Here is an 18,792-nt window from a genome sequence, read left to right on the forward strand (position 1 = left end):
ATGATCTTTCCATAATACTCAATTTTCCTGTTAAGAACTTATAGAGTTATCTCTTCTTCATCTTCTTTATCCAAATCTTCAATAATCGCATCAGCAGAGTTTCCTTGAGCATGAGGAGGTGGCAGTGGGTTCCCTTGAGGAGGAGGAGGTGGCACAGGAGAAGGTCCTTCCGGGAGTGCATATTCCGCCGAAATAGGGTCACCGATCCCCAAGTTAGCCAGAACCGGGTTCTTCCTCATCCTAGCCCATTTTTTCTGATTAAAAAATAAATAAAATGGAATAAATACAGTGATTAGTATATAATCATTTAATTAAATACTGACTTGAAAGCTAAAACAACTTTAAAACCATCGTAAGTAATAATAAATCATAATCACAAAATAGTGAAAAGGTAACGGTGTAAACCAATCATTCATCCCCTTCCTAAGATATTCACCTTATGTACAACCTCAATTAAAACACAACCATGGAATATTCATCCAGTAGTTTACAAAGAATTGTAGAAATCTTAAGAAAGAAAAGAAAAGATCCAGAACTCATCAACGAAATTTCCATATATTTGTGTGGCTTAGAATGATCCAGAACTCATTTTGGTTTCAATCAACAATTCCAATTCATTCTGATTTATCAATTTCACAGTGAGAGGATGATTTCATTCATATAAATTTCATTTAGAGTTTGATTGGTAGCTAATAATATGAAATTAAGTATCACACAGAGGCGTTTTGTTTTTACCACCATTTAGAGTTTTGTTTTTATCACACAGAGGTGTGTTGTGGAAGATGATGAGTAATGCATCACACAGAGGCGTTTTCTTTTTACTACCATGTGTTGTGTTGTGGGCTAATATGGAAAAATGAGAGAAAGTGAATATGATTTAATCAAAACGACTGTATTTTGTTTGACTGCGTGACTGTGTGTCATTTTTATGACTGCAGTCAATCACAATCCCACAAAATCACCACCAAAAAAACTCATTTACACCACAAAAAAAAAACATAATCACAACATGCATCTTCCTAATAGCTAATAATCACGGAGTTAAACCAATTTAAAAATCAAGTAATCAAGTAATCATTTAAAGTTGAAACAACTTTAAAATCCATTACAGTGGGAAACAAGTAAAACATAACATCACAGGCCAGGAGAAAACAGTAAATTTAAGCAAAAGCTCTCTGATTCCCATGAGTCTAACAGCTTCAATGGCAAACCCAAAACCCTCGTCACCGAGTTAAACCAATTTAAAAATCAAGTAATCATTAATTAATAAATCAAGTAATCAAGTAATCGTTTAAAGTTGAAACAACTTTAAAATCCATCATAGTGGGAAACAAGTAAAACATAACATCACAGGCCAAGAGAAAACAGTAAATTTAAGCAAAATCTCTCTGATTCCCATGAGTCTAACAGCTTCAATGGCAAACCCAAAACCCTCTTCACCGAGTTAAACCAATTTAAAAATCAAGTAATCATTAATTAATGACTCAAAAAACCACTTTAAAATCATCGTAAGTAATAATAAATCATAATCACAAAATTACCTCATTCTAACTAACAAAAATAGATCACAGATTCTAACAAAAAACAAACAGATCACAAATTACTTCAAAGTCAAAATATACCTGCATTTTGTTATGGTCCAGCCAATCTGGAAATTGGAGGGCTGGGTCGGTCTTCATAACCTTCCAGTTCTTTCCTACCCTTGTGACTCCCTTAACCATCATGCATTCAACTACTCGGGGGTAGCGATTCCCATTTCCGGCCATCCTGAAAAGCAAAATGAAAAAACAAACACATTACTTGTTCATATCATCAAAGATCACTAAAGCACCAACAAAATGAAAAGAAAAGAAAAGGGTTGAAATTTTAATAACCTAGCAAGGAATGAAATGAAATCTGGGTGAGGGTGAGTTTGCTATAACGAAATGAAATGGAAAAATGAGTTCAGCGGTACTATTTATAGAGGAGAGTAGGGCTGGACAAAATTTTAAGAACCGACCCAAACCGGCCGAACCGGGTGGTCCGTAGTACATCGGGTTGGGTCGGACGGTTTAGTAGTTTTATCGGTTCAACTAAAGTGGTTTGGAGTGACCATGACTGGTCAGTCACGGGTTTTATTAACTATTCTTACTTTATCATACTTAGAGTATTTAATTTATGTAATACTAATTAAGAGTAATTTAATGTCATGCAGGAATGACCTTTTTGGATATTTTGGAGTCAAATATGACTCAATACTAATGCACAACACATGCATCTGCTTTTGAATGATATGGAATGTAACATGCTTCATTTGCTTGGCTCCATGATGATTGTGGAGTGTGGATAAGGTTTGATGTTGATGTAACTATTTCAGCCGCTTGATAAACTGATTAATGCTTAATTATTGGTAAGCAACTGCATGTGGAACTGAGCTGCTTGTTTATATTATTATCAATTCTTATAAAATCTGTTTGTGGACCTGATTGTATATATTCTTAAGACAATACAATCAAGTTAAAAATTAATTAATAAAAGCAACTGTATGATCAACATTAAGAATAGAATAGTAAACTATAAGTTAGTTTATGTAATTGTTTCAACAAACACTTGTTGTAATTGTTATACTAGTTAATTTTTGTTCATTTGAGTTGAGATTTCATCAATTTGGTTATTATTAGGATTAAGTTGTGAATCTATCAACCTATGCCCATGCCATTAGAGAAGTAGAGAATGAACAGTTATGAAGTATTATCTATGGCATGTCCCTTTGCAGGTAATCTGATAAAACTTGCTTTCTTTGTTATAATGAAATTTTCTTTAATCTAGTGAAATTATTATGATTTACTAACTGATTTTAATTTACAGTTTATCATAAATGGTTGCTGCAATTTAAGTGGGATACTGGCTGTTATAGACTTCTAGGGCTGCAGTTCAGGTTTGTTTTCAAATATCATTCATGCATATTTGTAAATTTAGAACATTAAACATATTGTTGTTTAGTTTTTTTTTTAAACAGTTATATTCATTCCTTTGTTGTGCAGCATCAACTACAACATCATTCTCCATGATTCGCCATGCTGTAGCATCGACAATTGCAAGCTGCCTGTGCTTTTAAAGCCAGTGGAATTTATTTCATCTTTTACTCAAATATTGGATGACTGTAATATATTATAATACTTATACTGTTGATACTGTTGGACAACTGTAATATTTACTAATATTGGCTGTGTTGTGCATGTTTGCTGCTAGTCAATGCAAACAAGTTATATAATTTATATTTGGAACAAGTTTACAAATGGTGTGGTGCAAACAAGTTCTATGTAATATATTATGGCATAAAAATTGCTCTTGATTTTTACTTAAACTGAAAAGTGACAGGCCATAAAGATTAATATGAATAGCCAAATTATTATTCTTGGTTTTATTGAAAACCCAAATTTCAGTTTATAATTTGGTTATGTTAAATTTTTAAAATATATTATTAAGCGAGGATTAATATATACAAAACCGAATTAACCGAACTAAGCCGCACATTTGACCGGCTTAACCGTCTACACCGAACCGACTAAACTGATGCCTAAGTTGGTCGGAAATGGTTTACGAATATGCAACCGTTGGTTTAAACGGTTTCAAGTTTTGAAACCGATTTCGAACCTAACCGACCGACTGTCCACCCCTAGAGGAGAGGATGATAGAATAATCTACAAAAAAACTAATGAGGACAAAAAATAACCAATTTTGATATGGATGTATGAAAATCAGGTGTGTCATGTGCGTGTGTGATAAAAGAATAATAAAAATATAAAATAAAAATGAAATTGTTAAAAAGGGATAAAATTTTGGAGGCTTCTCACATTTTGCCAAACTCTTATATTATTTGATTTTATAATTTTATTAGTACTACTAAAAATAAAGCAAAACTCTTATCGATAGTTATTCGTTCAAACCAATTTTGATTTGACGGGTTTATTTTCACTTTGATTAGATTTAAGTTTTTTCCGATTTCAAAACTCGAATATATGATACAGATTACATGGACATATATACTTATCCCGAACTCGTACCCAAATTCATCAGAATTATAGAGAATTATTTTATTACCACTTTATTCCTCTTTACATAAAAATAAAATCTCAAATCCTAAACTATTTCACTCGTGCAGAGAAAGAGAGTGTGTATCCGTCAAACATTATTCACTTTAGTTCTCTCTTCTCCTTCACCATAACCATCAATATACATCATCTCATGCTCTCGGTCAATAAAATGTTAAAATGAACATATTACTGAATAATGCATAGCAACATTTTCTTTGGGTCTGAAAAAAATCCTTTTTTTATTAAAAAATGATTTACTGCGGGAACGGAGATGAGGCAGAGATACCCAACTCGTCAAAGATAGTGATTGAGATTTAATTTCACATTCCTGTTAAATATGGATAGGATAACAAGTAAGTATACGTAAGTCGGAGATAAGGAATTTTAAATGTCTCCATTCGACCTCATTTAAAGTAAATAAATGATATTTTCATCTTAAAAAAAATGATATTTTTTATTTTAGGAAAAATTGATCTCACAAAAATAAATGTACTACTAGTCGTTAGTTTTTCATTATCATTATTGTTATTTTTTTCAAATGTAATTTTGGTTACTTTCTAAAAACTATTGTTAACTTATTTTTTTTGTTTTAGTTTTTGACAAACGGAGAGGGGTAACCTTGACGCAACTGGTAAAGTTGTTGTCATATGACCGTAAGGTCACGGGTTCAAGTCCTGGAAACAACATCTTGTGTAAAAATAGGGTAAGACTGCGTACAATACACCAAATGGTGGAACCCCTTCCCGAATCCTGCATATGCGGGAGCTTCAGTGCACCGAGTTGCCCTTCTAAGTTTTTGACAAGAGGTCAAATTGTGTAAAAATAGGGTAAGGCTGCGTACAATACACCAAATAGTGGAACCCCTTCCTAAATCCTGCATATGCGGGAGCTTCAGTGCACCGAGTTGACATTTTTTAAGTTTTTGACAAGAGGTCAAATTTGTTATAAGGTGACCACAGAATAATCTTTCCATATCTCCCAGCTGTAAACTCTCACTGTACTGCTAACAACAATATCGTTCGCATGCCCGTCACACAAGCACCACTATATTAGCCATTTTGAAACGTGTCAAGGGATGGGATAGCATGTCAAGGGATACCATATCATCATACGGAAAATACTTGGGTGACATAATGTCACCGTGACATTAAATCTGGGCCACACAAAGGTGTTGTGTTGTGTGGCCCAGATGTGTTGTGTGGCCCAGATGTTGTGTGGCAATGTGTGTTGTGTGGCCCAGATTTAATGTCACGGTGACATTATGTCACCCAAGTGCTTCCCATCATCATACATACCATATCATATGTATTATACTAGTGTCCCAACCCGTGAGATGCACGGTTCACGACACTTTAAACACTATTATTTGATTACAAAGACGAAATTAATTTTTAATCAAAGTTGAAAACGACAATAACAAACTAATTTTATATTGCGGTAAAAATTATGTCATAATTATGATTATTCACTGTTGTCGTCAATTCAAGATAAATACCATTGATTAACAATAGTTATGTGAACATAAAAACCACAACAACACACACACATTAAGCTCGCCAAAAGTCATAAAAGATTTGTCCCACTATTCAACACGTCTTCCAAGCTAAAAAAACAAAGGAAATATTCACTGAATTCTATTTATATTGCGCAATATATGTAGTTCAAAAGTAAGCATAAAAACGATAGACAAACATCCAATAAAATACATAGTATTTTTAATTTTCTTCAACTCTACGAAGCTGCTCTAGCTATCTCAACAAATAAGCTATTCGAAGCAAACTTTAAGACTGCCACAAATTTTGTCTCCCTTATGCAAAACGTTATCGGAAGCAAATTGAATCATAGATGCATTTCTTCGTTTGGTCATCTTTTGATGCAACAACAATAGACATGTACATTTCGAATGTGTCAAGATTCATTAAAATAATTGACTTCTTTTTCCGTTTCTGAAATTGAATCGAAACCTCTTCCGAAAAAAACTACAACCCCAAAAAAAAACTCTTTGTATTTATTTTTGCTGGTTTTCAATAAATGTCTTTCATTAACAGTAGTTACATAAAATGATAAGTCACACCAACACACAAATGCATTAAACTCGATGAGGCCCAAAAAGGCTTGTCCTTCCTTCAGCGGGTTTTCCTATACATGGCTATATTATCTCTCTAATTGACACAATCGTGTAAAATGTGTAAGAATGGTGAATGGATTAGAGAGTGAGTAAAAATAACAATTAAAATTAAGGAATAAATCAATAAGATAAACAAAAATAAATGGTAAAAACTTGAATTCGAAAGGCAAAAGTATTATTGTGGTCCTTTAACCTAACTTCAGATAACATTTTTTATCATTTATGTTGTTTTCCGATCATGTTAGTCTTTCACCTATGTTTTGATATGAATTTCAGGCTTGAAATCTAGGTTTTCTTTCTCTGTTAACTCTTCGTCTGAAGTATATGATATGTAAAAAATAAATCATTTGAAGATTGAAAATTCATATGCAAACATGAAGAAAGATCAAAGGTACATAAACACATAAACATAAATGTGTCCGTAATGTTGCTAAATATATAAAATGTCAAACTAAAACATATTGTCGTATTAGATATGGTATAGTGATACAACGCAATAATTGAATATATAAATTCCTTAAAAAAATTGAATATATAAATAAATACTCCATCACTCACGCAACATATCGCAATTCTAAAAAAGTATATGTCCAAAGTAGAGATGTCAATGGGTATCCATGAGTATGGATAGTATGATACCCATTTCCGTCCTATTGGATAAATATGATACTCGTGCCGGCCCTATACCTGTGTGGTTATTCAATATATGGATAACCCGTGGGTATTAAGGTATCCACGAGTATTCACGAATACCCATGGATTTTTGAAAAACTTCAACTTTTAAACATCCCTACATACTCTATTCAAATTTCATAAATCATATCTAATCCATACAAAATTCATGATTCTTACATAATCCATACAAATTTTTGAAGTAAGAGAAAAGTATAAAAACATCCAATTAAACGTCTAAATTTCATATGCATTCCTCATACCTGATAATAATCTTAATAGTAAATTAGTAATAATATATTTTAGGCTTATTCTTAACCTTCAAAATCGTGGCTTCCATAGTAGAAAATGGTCAAGTTGTCTTGCTCTTTCTCAAGTCCAATCATCTCTATACTTCTTCATTTTCTCGTTCCTTTCTCTTGAGTGTTGGTTTTGTGAACTTTGACAGACAAGTGAGATTATGAGAAATTTTAAGTTAGAGTTGAAAAATTCAGTGATAGGAGAAAGAAAGGCCTTTACTTGGAGGTGAATTTGGTGTGAGAAAATTTGTAATATCATCTATGGGAAGGTTATTCAATTCACGAGGAACTTTGATGATTAAATGAGGTAAAAGAGAGAAATAAATATTTGTTTAGACGAAAAGCTAATCGAGGTAAGGGAACCTCTCTATTTTTATATATTTTTCCATAAAAATGAAGTGATATTTATGTTTATAATTGCTTCGTATCTGCATACGTGTTCAAGAATACGTAGTTGCCAAGATGAGTAAATGCTTACGTATGTAAAGTCATATTCTTGAGAATAATGAGTTACATATGTTGATGATATATTTGAGATATTGCACACGATTAGAAATGTATATGCATATACGGGGAATCCTATGATCATGCATTTCATAGTCACATGGTCACCAGAGAGGAGTCACGGGGTGCACACCGGAGAGGTAACACGGGGTCTGTATTCCAAAATGGAACCACCTTATCCAATGTAGATCATCGAGTCTGATAGATGAGTAAGATACCCATCTCCTTAGTGGCGATGTCACAACCATCTACGGAGCGATATTAATTCCGGAATCACGTGCATCGACATATAAACATTGCACTAGGAATCGATTCTTAATGGGTTTTATTATGAGCACTATTTTCATACTTGTTTTTGTACGTGAGTTAGAATGAGATCTCTAATTCACGTATAATGTTTATTTCATTTATGCATCTTGCTCTGCTTTTGTATATCTGTTATTTTTGAATTGGCGACCCTTTCAACGGATGTATGGGTTATACGCCATTAGATTATGATGATTTCGAAGGAATCCGAGATACGACAACGAAAGATGATGACTTCACCTTCACGGATGAGCAAATTATTTCGCCTTGGGGGTTTAACTCAGCCTCAAGACGGGTCACATTTATGGGTAACGTACTCGAAACCACTCACGTAGTTGGTAAGAAGAAAGACTTCAGGATGATGTTAGTGGTGGGTCCAGTACCCAACTTTATGTATTATAAAGTTAAACATCGGCTTAGGGGTCCTTTTAATTTTGGGCAACACTTTTGATATAAAATTCTCCTTGTGCGTAGAGATGTAACTGTGTCTTGTAAATTATTTAGTTGTCATGCAAAGCTCTATATAACTCTGACCTTCATTTTAAAAATGAACCTTTAATATATTTTGTGAATAAAAATTATGACTTATGTTTAAAAAGGTTTTCCAATCTGTTTTTTTTTACTTGATATGACTTTAGTGTTAAAATTTGGGGTGTTACATCAATTTCACAAAGAAATCCTAAATATTGTCAATTGCACACAATGACAATTTTAAATTAAACCATATGACATGGTGAATACAAAACTTTGCGGATCAAAATATCTCACCAACCATTTTTCCGAAAAGATATCCTAAAATCAATTTATCATTCAATTATTCAGATTATTTATTTTTCGACATAGGTCTGTAATTACACTATGTTTGGTAGAGGAGAAAATGGGAGAGATGTTAAAGAGAGATAAGTAAAAAAAAAATTCAATACTTCTCTTGTTTGATAGGGGTGAGAAAGATAGAAGGTATAGTTTGAACATGTGATCTCCCACACCTTTGAGTCTTTATACATGAGCGAAGAAACACGCGAGAGATTCAACTTACTATGGCTTTTTCGGTTCTATCCTTCCATTGTGTCATAAAAGATAAGAAAACATGAATGAAAATGGTTTTGTCTAGGTTGTGTATATTCGAGAAAGCGTTGTGGTGTGAGAATAATAGTAATTGTTGTCTAAAATTTAATTAAAAGTGAAAAATCAAATGTTTTTTTTACAGAAGTCTGTGTTGAGCTAATATAAAAATAATAGTATTTTTAGCGGAAATGATAGTCAGCTGATAGATTAAATTAAAGTGACCAATAAACTAATTTAGTCTATGTTGAGCTAATATAAAAACAATAGTGTTTTTATATATTGTTTTATTGAAGGATATTTTTGTTTTTACAAAAAATAGTAGCATTTCTTTCTCTTCTATTTCGCTTATTTCTCTTATACCAAACAACTCATTAAATCTACTCTATTTCTCATCTATTTCTCTCTTCTTATACTTTCTCTCACGTATTTCTCTCTTCTCACAAACAAACACACCCTTAGCCTTTGTTTGGTTTGAGAGAAATAGAGGAGAAAAAGATATAGAAGAGAGAAAGTGAAGAGAAGTTGAAGTTTTCTCTTGTTTGCCAAGAAGAGAAATTGAGAAGAGAGAAGAATAGATGGTGTGTCCCACACCTTTTTGTTTTCCCTTCAAAAGTGAGAAGAAAGAGGGAAGAAGACAAAAAAGTCTAATATGCTATTGGTTTTTTAGGGTGTGTTTGGTATGAAAGAGAAGTTGTGAAGAGAGAAAGAGGTAAGAGAGAGTATGAGAAGAGAGAAATATGAGAGAAATAGAGTAGATTTGATGTATTGTTTGGTATAGAAGAGATAGAAGAGAAATTGAAAAGAAAGAAGTTGAATGATTTTATGAGTTGACAAAAATGTCCCTATCTAAAAAATCTAATATTTGTAGTAAAAAAAATGTCAAAAAGATGTCTGTTAATTGATTTTATTTTTTCTATTAGTTAAAATAATTGCTTAAATTACCATTTGATTACGTTACGTGTTTGCGACAGTATTTTTTAAAAGGATATTTGACATGTTCGTTCATCATCACATAAATACTACACTATTGTTTTTCATCAAAAAATGTTCCTGTTCATAAACAAAAAACTATACTTATTATTTTGTGTCAGTCTTGTTTATTTTTGTTGTTGTTACAATTCATACTTTTTTTTCTTTATCAAGACGCTCTTTATATTCGTTTTTCGTATGCATGTAGAGTAGTGGGGGCTTTAATTATAAATTTAGAGTAGTTGAGTTACAAGAAGTGAAAGAAGGGTAGATATGGAAATGCAACAAAATAGCATGGATCCATCCCATTTCTTCCCACAAGAGAGAAGATTGCAAAAAGTTGTGGGACCCACAATATTTGGATCTCTCTCTCCTATTTTTATTCACATCAAACAAGAGAAATGCAGCATCTCTCTTCAACTTCTCTCTTTGCTAACTCTCTCTTCACAATTTCTCTCCAACCAAACAAAGTGTTAATTGATCACAAATTAAAATGTTATCTTTTTAAGGATATTTTTGTCTTTTTAAAAATAATAACGTCTATTTCTCTTCTTTCTCTTATACCAAAAAATACATCAAATCTTATTTATTTCTCATCTCTTTCACTCTTCTCAAACTCTCTTGCTTATTCTCTCTACAACTTCCCTTCCAAACCAAACACACCTTAAAGTTATAAACTTCAACGTGAATTAAGTCACGTATGTTGTACTTCAACGTGACTTAAGTCACACTGAGCACCTGCGTGACTTAAGTGACAAAGTGACTTTAATTTTTTTTTAACAAAACATGAATTTAATATGAATTTTTATATTTTTAACGGTGCGTTTTGTCAAAAAATTCTATTTTTTTTGGGAATTTTTATTCTCTCTACAACTTCCCTTCCAAACCAAACACACCTTAAAGTTATAAACTTCAACGTGAATTAAGTCATGTATGTTGTACTTCAACGTGACTTAAGTCACACTGAGCACCTGCGTGACTTAAGTGACAAAGTGACTTTAATATTTTTTAACAAAACATGAATTTAATATGAATTTTTATATTTTTAACGGTGCGTTTTGTCAAAAAATTCTATTTTTTTTTGGGAATTTTTTTACAATATTCTACACATTTCATCACAATTTCATTAAAAAAATACAAAAATTTACTTAAAAAATAGGGACGAAAAATAGTGATTGAAAATTTTATAGGACTAAAAGTTGAAGGAAATTGTTAGAGGAATTAAAATGAAAATTTGGTATATTTATATGAACAAAAATATATTTAATCCTTTTTTTTTTTCCTTTTTAGGAATATTTAACCTATGAAAAATAAATAAACCTAAAAGCTTCTAGATACCTCACGTGTACACACCTACTGCAACACACACTTTCTTTTTCCATTGTTTTTTTAGCTCTCCTTATGTCTTCAAAATAGAAAAATTAGAAAAACAATACTCATCTCCTTCACTGTAACCCATCCCCATGGGCCACGGCACACCTCTATTTTGTGTTCTCTCCAACCACCAATCGAATAAATTAAAACCACTCTTCTATTGATCTTGCTGAAGAGCTGAAGAAATTTTCGTTTTCATTAACATCAGCGCCACCCCCTTCCTCTCCGTGGAGTTTAGCGAGCGGATCATCTATCGCCTTCACCATGTAAGCACTTTTGACCTACTTTGTACACGATCTCACACATGCAACAACAACAGCAACAAAAAATAAATAATCAAAGATCAGATTTTAGATCTCAACTTTCTTGAACATCTGTCTTTTTTTTAGATTATATTTGTTTATGATACGTAGGTCTTGAAGAATTTGTTTTGGATCTCATTGCATAGTTATTTATGAAGTTTTTTTTTTTTTTGGATTTGATCATATATTTTTTTTGATCTGTTTGTATGTTTTTATGCAGAAGAGTTTTTTTACATGTTTGTTGTATTTGTTTTATAGTGCTTCTGATAAAAAAAATACGAAAAGATGTAAAAAAATAAAAATCTAATCTGTTAATTTGCAGATTTTGAGGTTTTAATTTTCCGTAGTGCATCATAAGATTTTTTTATAATAAAAAGAAGTAAAATTAAATGTAGATTTTTTCGTAGTGCATCAGAAGATTTTTTTTTTTTTTTTATAATAAAAAGAAGTAGAAAATCTAATATGTTAATTTCCAGATCTTGAGGGTTTTTTTACTTTTTTTTTTCTTTCACTTCTTCATTGTCAGAAATATGCGTAGAAAATATTTCGATTTCTAAATTATTCAAACTTAAAAAACCTGTTTTTTGTTACATTTTTAGTAAACAAAATATTTTGATTTATTTTTGGTTTCAACAAAAAATAATCCCATGTGCTTCAAAAATTAAAAATAGTTTTCGTTAGTTTCAAACATACTTTATGACTTAGCTGTAAGTGAAGCAAAAATGATCATTATATAAGTTAAAGTTGAAGGGAGAAATGATCATTATATAAGTTAAAGTTAAAGTTGAAGGGAGAGATGACTGTGATATCCTTGCGACTTTCAAAGTGCCGCAGTATACGAAGCTTGTTGTTAAATGACTGTCCGTAGAGTAGATGCTCTATTGGTAGTAACTGATTCGTATGGTAATTTATGGACTTCTTGAATATGAATTGTTCAAAAAATGATTTGGTGATTATTTGGAAAGAAAAAACAAACAACTTTGCATGCTAATATCTTGGGTTTGAGTCAAAGTTTAACTTGTATGATTTAGTGAAGGAAAAAAATCATTTTTACATGATAATTATAATTTATAAACAACTTTGAGATGTACGACTTACATTTGCATCATCCAATAGGTTCGTGTAGGTTTCTTGTAGAGCTGTCAAAATGAGCCGGGCCGTACGGGCCAGCCCAAAAGCCTGAATAAAATGCAGGCCAAATTCTTCAGGGCTTTTTAACCCGGCCCGAAAAACCCGTAACTCGTTAGGGCTGCGGACAGCCCGGAAGCACAATTTTTTTTTTTTTTACATTGGACCACTGGACAGCCCAATTAGGATCCGGCCCAAAACCTAAAACCTAAAACACGCCTCACTTTCTCTATCGTTCGTTCTTTTCTCCGTGCAATCAATTCAGAACCCTAATCAGAGATTAAAAGAATCAAAATCCATCACCATCTTCGTCAACTCTTTATCTCTTCGCTGAACTGTGAACGCACGCGCCTTAGCTTTGTTCCCGTTTTGCGATTTCTCAAGGTATCTACTCTTCTCAGATCTATGATAGAAAACGTTTCTTTAAATTCTTAATCACATCTCGCATTTATCGCAAGACAAGTGAATTTGGTTAAAGCGTTGATTTAATTTTGAAAGTGTGAGTGAAACTTTGATTTATTTCTGCATTACTTTAGGATCTGTTGCTGCCTAATTTTTCTCTACTGTCATCGATTACTTTAGGTTTTTATTATGAAAACTTGTTAATGTGTTGCGACTGTGTAGAACTTGAACTTTTGATTATATGTTTATGGGGTTTTGTTTGGGAATTAATAGGAAATGTGAGGGAACGCTTTCATTTTGCTCGCACAACTTGATTATATGTTTATGTAGTTTCGAATGATTTGTCGCTGTGCACAACTTGTGATTACTTTGTATGATTTGTTTATGACACTCGTATAATATACGTTCTTTGAGTAAAGTTTCAATTAGTTTCAATTAATTAGTTTCAATTAGTTCTTTGACGCTGGTATAATATACGCCGGTATAAAGTAGTTCAACTTATTTTCATGAACAAGGTACAGTAGCTTAATGAAATAACTTATGCGGAGTTTATGCATAATTTTCTCTCATTCTCTCTTCAATGGTAAAAGTAGCTAATACATAAGCATTGATATGATAAGTGCTTGCTGAATAAACACAGTTAGTTGCTTATCCAAACAGTCCCTTGATAAGTGTTTTCATTTGCTTTTCTCTCTCAAAAGAGTGTTCAATTTTTTAAAATTCCCATTGCATTTTAGTTTGTCTTAATATTTTAGTTTACTAACTCTATGATATCTTTCTGGTTTATTTTTATTCAACGTATATTTGTTTTTTCTTCCTTGTACATGTTTTTCTAAATGCTACGTGATTTAAACTTGCAGAAAGAGGAACAATTGAGAGAATCTCTCAAGTTTGCCAATGCTTGTGATTGATCTATTTCAAACTTGCTATAAGGGCAGTCAGTCTAATGATATACTACAGACTTTGCAAATATTGGATTATAAAATCAAAGGTTACCTATTTATTTTAGAAATTTTGTTGTACATGATCAACATCAACCTATAACTTCAATTCACTGTTAATTAACTAAATTATTGTGTTCAGGGGTCTCAAAAGGGTGTAACAGACAACCTTGGTAGCTAATTAGCATCTTCCACTCTGCAGCTGGAATCAGATAACAAACCTTGGTAAGGAATATGGCCAAATAGAGAAAAATCGTTTGGTTTGTTTTTGTCTTGCTGTTTTCTCACTTTAATTGGTTTTACTTTTCAGGACAATTAGTACGAAGAAAGAAAGAAAAATCACCTCCTGAATTTACTTATTTTGAAGATAACCACTTACAACATCAAGGTAATCATACTCATCCAACACACCATATGGTCCTTCTGTTCACTTCTATTGAATGCATAAGACAATCCAGCAAAGAGGCTTCCAATTCTGTCAACATTTTGTTGAGTTATATTTAAACGTTGGACATATTGTATCAAAATTGAAAGATTCAACTATTCTCTTGCACTCTAATCATATTTCCATTAAGATGAAAACGCAAGAGTTTTTCACCTTTGCTTATGATTTGTATGTAAAAACTAATCATTGCAAGTAAATTTGTATTTGTTTTGCTTTAAATAATTCCAATAAGAATAATGACAAGATGATACTCTAATTGGATCTAAAAGAAGGTCCTAACATGTATCTTGAATTTTTCTTTTAGTACTCAATTTAAAATAAGAAAAAATAAACGGTAACAAAAGTTAATGTTTTTTTCTTTTTCTTTTTGCCTCGTTACATTGTAACACTACTTAAAATTTTTTTGATGTTTTTTTCTCTAAAATAGTTGGGAAGATTTTTCCATTATTGGCTATTCATTAAAAAAAATAAGGAATACCTTCAATAAACATCAAATGGTAGATCTATTAAGCATGTTCGGTACTGACTTCCTTGCAGCTTGAGATTTCTGGCTGATTTTTCCTACTGATTTGTTCAAGGATCCTTGCCTTTTTTTACTTCTAATCTTGAATCTAATTTTATTATTTACCTTTGAGTTAGATATATTTATGCTTACTTCAAATCTTGAATCTAAGCGTATAATTTACCTCTGAGTTAGATTTATTTATGCTAGATTTTCTTTTTGGACCAATTTACGTATAAATCACAAATCCCCCATCTCTATTTTGAACATGTATTTCCTCTCATCATTAGAATCTATGTTACCGTTTTTGTGGATGCATTGGATTGTTGTTTTGTAAATAGATTATACTCTATATTTTACCCATCCAGTTGTAGTTGTAAAAAAATTGTAGGAAAAAATCATGTAGTTATATCTAACTCGTCTTTTCGTTTTTTCCGTAAATTAGTTTTTATTTTTTTACTTTTGTGGATAACCAAAGATGACTTTCTTTTTGTGAGTATATTTGAAGAATATCTTTTATGATTTATTTTGTTGTTATACTTATAAGAACAAATATTTTTATGATTCTTGGTAGATATTTTTTTAAAAGACCAAGCATCATATCCATCATGAACTTGTTGTGCTGCTTCATATAGAGGCAAAAAACTACTATCAACTATAATTGTCAGCAGAATTGGTTTTGTGTGCTTTTTTATTGCTTGTGTAGGCTCCGTTATATAAATATACACTCACTGTGTAACAACTCCTTAAAATTATTGAAGCATTATGCTCTTATTGTTTCCATTATCATCAAAGAAACAGATAACTTGGTTAAACAAAACTGAACTGTCTAGCATTTTTTCTTACTTTTAGTGTGTTCTTCAAATGAAATTGATATACTTTCTAGAAGTAGTATAAGTTCACGATTTTACATAAGAGTTACACTCTTTACCTTTGTTGTTCTGCTATTAGCTTAATGCTCAACTACAGATCTGTTAGGATTTCTATAACACTCCTTAGTATAGTCTATATAAATAGAGCTTATTGTTCTTTCAATAAATAAATTAGAAACTGCATTTATCAAAATTAGAGCTCGAGGAAATGCATTTTGTTATGTCTGGCTCAAAGATTTAGTCATGTAATTAGTGGTACACTGACAATAAGTTGACATTTCCAGCATTATATAACAGTGTTGCATAACCCAATCATACTCATAGACTATGGTAGTTTAGCCTCTTAAAAGGAATGCTTACATGAAAAGAATCAAATTAAATTTAAAAATTATAAATTGCAAGTTTTTCTGCAAAATTAGGATACGTTATGCAGATATTTTTTAGCAAAGTACAGTCATGTATGAGAATAGACTATACTAAATCATGTCTTTCAATCTGAAACATTCAATGCCTTAATCAGTCTATGAGTACGATTGGGTTATGCAACACTATAATATATAACTGAAAGGTGAATTCATTATTAATATTATCAGTAAGAAATAGTAAGGTGAATCAATTTATTATTATTAATAAGAAAAAGTAATGATGTCAAATTTTGGTTTGTCAATGTAAGAGTCATTCAGGACTTCAGTAAATATGACACTTCGAAAAACCTAAAATTTGACATCATTACTTTTTGTTAGTAATAATAATAAACCATTAAAATTTATCATCATTACTTTTTCTTACTAATAAAGGTGAATTAATTATTATCAGTAAGAAAAGTAATGAAGTCAAATTTTGGGTTGTTACCAACTTTCTACATGAAAAACATAAAAGTCCTAATGTGATTACTAATTATATGACCAATTCTAGGTTTTTCAGAAAAAGTAATATGACAAATATGACACTTTGAAAACCTAAAGCTCTGGTAATTCAAAGTGTCCATTTACTGAAAAATCTAAATTCTTTACTTCAAAACATTAGACGGATAATTCACATGAAAAACCTTAATCTTTCTGAAACCCATATGTTTTTTACTTCAAAACATGATATAATATTTTAACTCCACATGAGATAATTCACAACAAAGAAGCTTTTAACTCTACATCACATGAACTTTTTTTGGACTCATGGTGTGTTGTAAATCATCAGTCATTCTTGAACATTATGCAAGCATCCCTTAGAAAATATGTTACTTTCTTTTTAAATGTGGTTAGACAGATTTCATTTTATAATAAAAATGGGAATTTAAACTTGAACAATAAAAATTTGCTGGTATGGTTGCTTCAAGATGTTCAGAATTTAAATCATCAAGTTAAATATAACAAATAAGCACAGCTGAATACAAAAAATATTATTGATTGCTTTTTATAGTGTTAAATGTATTAATCACTTAGTTTCTCTCTTTCCATCTACCCTTTTCATTCAGTTTGATATCATGAAATGAAGGATGTCATGTTTGATATCCTTATTACCATTTTACCGTGGATTAGAAATATAAGGAATACCTTTGTATAACTGAAAAGCAAAAAATGAAGAGGTCAACCACTATGGTTTGTAGTAGTACACAATTTCCTCCAATTCCTTCATATTTGTTGTTTCTCATTCATCACCTTTCTCATGTAATAGCTTTTCTAATAATTTTATCCATCTTCAAATATTCTGCAGGGAATACAAAAAAAAAAAAAAAAACAAATGAGATGTCATTGGAGAATATAAGGAAAAAGGTTGAATATAATTGAATTATTAACCTTTTTCTGTTGTAATTGTGGAGAGTATCTGAATTTCAATCCTGTGCCGATCAAGCCTAATCCCTATCATGTGATGGTAAAGGCTGTACTGTCCTTGCAACAGAAAAAATCGCCTTCAACATCAGAGACTAACTGCAGGTATTAAACCTTTTGCTTTCTACTAAATTGAAAGTCAATTAGTTCTGTTTAAAATGTGATCATGTTTTTACACACTCCACCATGACAGCCTCTGTATGTGAGTTTTGTAGATTTCTATTTGTTTTGAACATCTATGTATGCTTTTTTATGCTTCTAATTGTTTTGAACAACTAAGTATCTTGGTCACTTATTGATCTATGGAATTTAATTTGGCTTTTTCAAAAAAAATTTAGGTGTATGTTAAATGGGCTAACATGCTTTGTATGATAAGGGTGCTTTTTGTAATGACTATTCATCCACCTCAATGTCTCAATTTTCGGTAAACGCTTTTTGTTCATCAAATTATATTGATGTGGTTGGATATGAATTGGTGTCATATTAATATGTATCTTCCATATTTGTAAGCTGTAGAAAGAGCAATTCATTTCTTGGTAAGAGCTCATATCTAATCTTTCATGGTACCTGCAGTACATTCGAACAATTGAACATGTTTAGTACAAATTTCATTGCAGGAGCAATTGAATCAATAGTTTTAACATATACATTCAACAATATAAGTGCAGATTTAGCCCATGTTGAGAAATTTTTGTTCTGTGCAGATTTAGTTATAACATATTCATATGAATTAAGTATTTTAAGTGAAAGTTTTCTTCTTTTTTGGACAGATTGTATAGAAAAAGAATGCTTTAAAGAAAGAAAAGGATCAAGAAGAGATGAAAGGTTTAAAACTGGAATTTTTTTAATGGAATGGAGAAACCCACCACAAATGCAGCTGGACAGCAATGCTTCAAAGCAAGGCGTCATCCACTATTTATAGAGATTATGTCTGAAAGTTGAAAAGTGTTTTTTACTTTATGTTAGTCTGCCTTTGCATTC

General features: G+C 31.4%; 2 long non-coding RNA genes across 4 annotated transcripts; both read left to right on the plus strand.

Annotated features, from left to right (window-relative positions):
- The first annotated feature begins 2,199 nt into the window (after positions 1-2,199).
- LOC146940693 (uncharacterized) lies at positions 2,200-3,278 on the plus strand. The gene is made up of 4 exons (XR_015033500.1): positions 2,200-2,389; positions 2,661-2,755; positions 2,848-2,917; positions 3,024-3,278. It is a non-coding gene; the product is annotated as an uncharacterized LOC146940693 (long non-coding RNA).
- An 8,106-nt stretch (positions 3,279-11,384) lies between these two features.
- On the plus strand, positions 11,385-18,792 carry LOC146940694 (uncharacterized). 3 transcript variants are annotated; one of them, XR_015032133.1, is made up of 7 exons: positions 11,385-11,659; positions 14,086-14,216; positions 14,309-14,391; positions 14,477-14,554; positions 17,696-17,916; positions 18,150-18,235; positions 18,582-18,792. It is a non-coding gene; the product is annotated as an uncharacterized LOC146940694 (long non-coding RNA). The 3 variants fall into 3 exon arrangements; XR_015032132.1 differs by lacking the exon at positions 18,150-18,235; XR_015032134.1 differs by lacking the exons at positions 18,150-18,235; positions 18,582-18,792 and adding an exon at positions 18,429-18,455.

This window comes from Medicago sativa, chromosome 3 (genome assembly GCF_051527215.1).
Source record: "Medicago sativa cultivar Bolivia chromosome 3, Bolivia_mono, whole genome shotgun sequence".
NCBI classification, from domain to species: Eukaryota; Viridiplantae; Streptophyta; class Magnoliopsida; order Fabales; family Fabaceae; genus Medicago; species Medicago sativa.